Source organism: Triticum aestivum, chromosome 2B (genome assembly GCF_018294505.1).
Source record: "Triticum aestivum cultivar Chinese Spring chromosome 2B, IWGSC CS RefSeq v2.1, whole genome shotgun sequence".
Taxonomy (NCBI): Eukaryota; Viridiplantae; Streptophyta; class Magnoliopsida; order Poales; family Poaceae; genus Triticum; species Triticum aestivum.
The window spans coordinates 740,924,323-740,927,821 of record NC_057798.1 but is presented as its reverse complement, the minus strand read 5'-3'; the positions used below and the strand labels follow the sequence as shown (position 1 = coordinate 740,927,821).

At 38.1% G+C, this 3,499-nt stretch overlaps 1 long non-coding RNA gene across 1 annotated transcript; it reads left to right on the top strand.

The window, feature by feature from the left end:
- Positions 1 to 259: 259 nt before the first annotated feature.
- LOC123042392 (uncharacterized) lies at positions 260 to 2,070 on the top strand. The gene is made up of 3 exons (XR_006418772.1): positions 260 to 328; positions 460 to 598; positions 1,271 to 2,070. It is a non-coding gene; the product is annotated as an uncharacterized lncRNA (long non-coding RNA).
- The last annotated feature ends 1,429 nt before the right edge of the window (positions 2,071 to 3,499 follow it).

Below are 3,499 nucleotides of genomic sequence, written 5' to 3'. Positions count from 1 at the left end.
CTACATCTTAAAGAAAAATCTCTGAAATATTCATTATACAAGGAGTTACAAACTTACAATACTATCATGTTGTACTAATACACAAGTATTTTCTCATGTTAACGGGATTTCCCAGTATATGATCCTTCCACAAAAAAAATTGATGCTTCTGCTTCTTTTCTTTCTGTACCACCGTCGAGGTTGCTGATATACAGAGGTATTGCTGCCGAGCGTGACACCGCGCCGATCTATTTGAGCCCAACTGCATCAATTTTAGATGGAAGATAATGATGCAAGGAGACCACCTGAGCACCTCCACTCCCTCAACACTGTCCCCCTACTGCCTGAGGTACAGCACGACCATATTACTCACTTCGTTCGCTGCAGCGACCACAAAGTGGTTGGGCGGTGAGGGCGCTTCTCTTTCTGACCTATTGACGATGATGATGGTTCTCTACGTATAAAAGTTTTTCATTTCAGTTTACTGAATATTTTTTCTTGCTTCAACTATATCAAGGGAGCAAGTGCAACAACCCAGAAGCTTATGATATTGCTACTGTGGAGATACCCGGAAGCTTGCATTGATCCAGAATCGATCTTCACTTCAGCTACAAGTGAGGTATATTGAGCCTATTGACGCATAGTTACATAAAGATAGAAGAATTGGTTGCACTTTGTCATTATTACTTGTTTCTACAAGTAGCTCTCTACACCTGGTTCATGTAATGAGTAGCCTGTCTATCGTTTGTTGGACATGATTATTTACTTTGTTTACTTTGAGATCTACATCTTAAAGAAAAATCTCTGTCCACCAATAACATTGATTTTGCTAATTTCTTCCATTTTCATTGATTTTGCTAATTTCTGTATGCCATGTTAATGAATACAGAAATCATGATCATCTGAAACTACCTTTAACTATGGTGATGAGCAAATTCATCCCCTTCAATGCAAAATGCAAAATCCATCTGAGCCATCATTGCTACCTGCCTCCTGAACGATTGGTCATCTCCTTTGCTTCTCTATCAGTTGGTTTACGGTGCTGTTGAGGAGCTTTCATGATTTTGTGGTATTCGTCAGAAGTAGATCAGGTGCAATACTTCGGTTTCAAATGACCCTTCCAAATTTACCATAAGTTATTCATTACTTTGGTTCTGTACTGCTGATCCTTCCTCTGGTCAATGTTCCTTAATCTAAAATTCTGAATCTACATACTCTCATTCTATTTCTGGGAAAAGATCGGGGCTTCTGCTCCTTCGTCTATTTTGTTTAACATTTCTGCTGCTTCCAGATGCATTTCACTACGTGGCTATGTGCACATAAATCAGTCAAGGAGCAGGCTTCAGTGAAGTGTGATCCAGTACATTTGTGAACATTGTGCAGTTCTTGCTGAATTCTGGACTTGACTGAACGGGTTCCCCCTATTCCAAATTTCTTTTTAAGTATTTGGCAGTTATCTTCAGCGTCCAAATGGAAGTACTCCCTCCATCCCATAATATAATATCTTATTGCACTCATTTTGCTCAAAAATTGGATGTAATACGATCTTATATTATGGGACGGAGGGAGTACAATTGATTCATATTATGTGTATCTTTGTACTCACCATTGCTGGATGAAAATTTGGACATACATAGATAGCTCTAGATGTAGCCTAAATGCTTTTTTACTCCTCATATAATCACTGTTGTGAATCCTTGTGCCTTTGCAACACCTCATGTCCTATAGGAATGATGTTCTAACCTATCTGTGTAAATTTAAATTTTAAATATTGCAAATAAATTAGAAGATAGACATGCTTCCATCCATGCAGCAAGGCCAACAACATGCAAGAGCACTGCCTTTTTATTTAGCATGCCAGTAATATTATAGCTCTGGGGATAATATTCTTGCACACTTTAGATGCCATTTGATAGATTGGGAGGACAGGTAAATTTACATATGACAGCAGAGTTCTCTTCACCAAGTATATGTCAATACATGTCTCAATGGCATGGCTTTGGGATCGAGATCTACCTTGCTAACGTTACAGATCAATTGTCAATAGCTTGTTGAAAATCTCCCCTTGTTTGTAATGTAAGGATCTTATGTAATCTTAAAGTTTGCAGCTAATAGAGAAACCCAATCCAAGTAAAAGTTTTCATTCCAATCCAAGTAAAAGTTTTCAGTATTGCTTAATTGTGTGAGTGATTAACACTTTTTGGTTGTGCTGAATTTCACTCCTACATAGTTTTATTGACAATTTTTATATTCCTTTCATTCAAATGAGGCACAAGATAGATCACATCTATCGCAACGTATTGGAGATCCATGCCCCTTGGTGTTCAAGAAAACCATACTCACCAGATATTGCCACAAGGTTACTAGCAAAGCAGTACCAATCTTGATGATTTGTGTAGGCAGGCCACCCATATGCTTGAGGAGGAAATATTAACGGTGTTGTATCTCAGGTGGCATGACTTTTTTTGTAAAGGGCAGAGTGGGTTTCTTTTTTCCCCAATGAGCATGTTGATCCTTGTGGACAACTGGACATGGCATATCTCCTGCCTTTCATTATGTACGAGTTCATTTGAGCTTATATTATTTTTGTACTCATGTTACTTATGATGATATTAAGGTTATGGTAATGCGCATTTTAACCCACTGGCATATATATATGCTTCTAGACACATTGATTTACTCAAAAGGACCGATGTGTTTTCTGTTACGTTGTTCCATCAATGGGATTTAGAGAGAGAAAAGGTGTAAATGTATGTATACGTAGCTCATTGGTATTCATAAGTTTGAAGAACGACCAACAGCAGCTCAAAGAGAATGAAGCTGTGAATTTAAATTCCTTGAATCTGTACATAAATACTTAGGTACATTACAAAGTAATTTTCTTAATTATACTAGCTTTTTTGAAACTTAACTTCAATTACAAATTCCTTGGTAATAATTTTGGCTACTATGATTGATTTTTTTTCTATATACGTGAATTTTCACGTGTAAGCTTACTAGTTTTGGAAAAATTCCTGTGCAACTGGTTGCACCGGACGAAGTCAAGCCCACCTTCAGAACTCCTTGTGCTACACAATTATGATAGGAACGGTACTTGTCAATTTGATCTGGGTCCGTAGTAGCAAAAGCACGTCCAAGTCTTTTGTTCTGGGTACTAGCAGTCAAGTAGTCCTTTCTGAGTCCAAGTTAATTGGTAGGTGATCAACGTGGCCGCGTGATTAATTAGGTAGTTGCTTGTTTAGTTTGGATAGGAGAGTCCGTTTCAGATTTTGTTGGGTTTGAGTCGGTTGAGAACCCGTGCCTGCGCGCATCATATAAATAAGGACAACGCTAACACCCACACGTGTGATGGGAGTCAAACCCACCCACACGCCCTATAACATACAGACTACGCTATGTCACCGCATGCATGTGGAAATATTTTTGAATTTTATGTTTTAAAATATTTTATCTCTTAAATGAAAAATCCGGTTGAAGATCCGTTTTCATCATTAAATCCCTCGCGACGAGATCTTCGAAA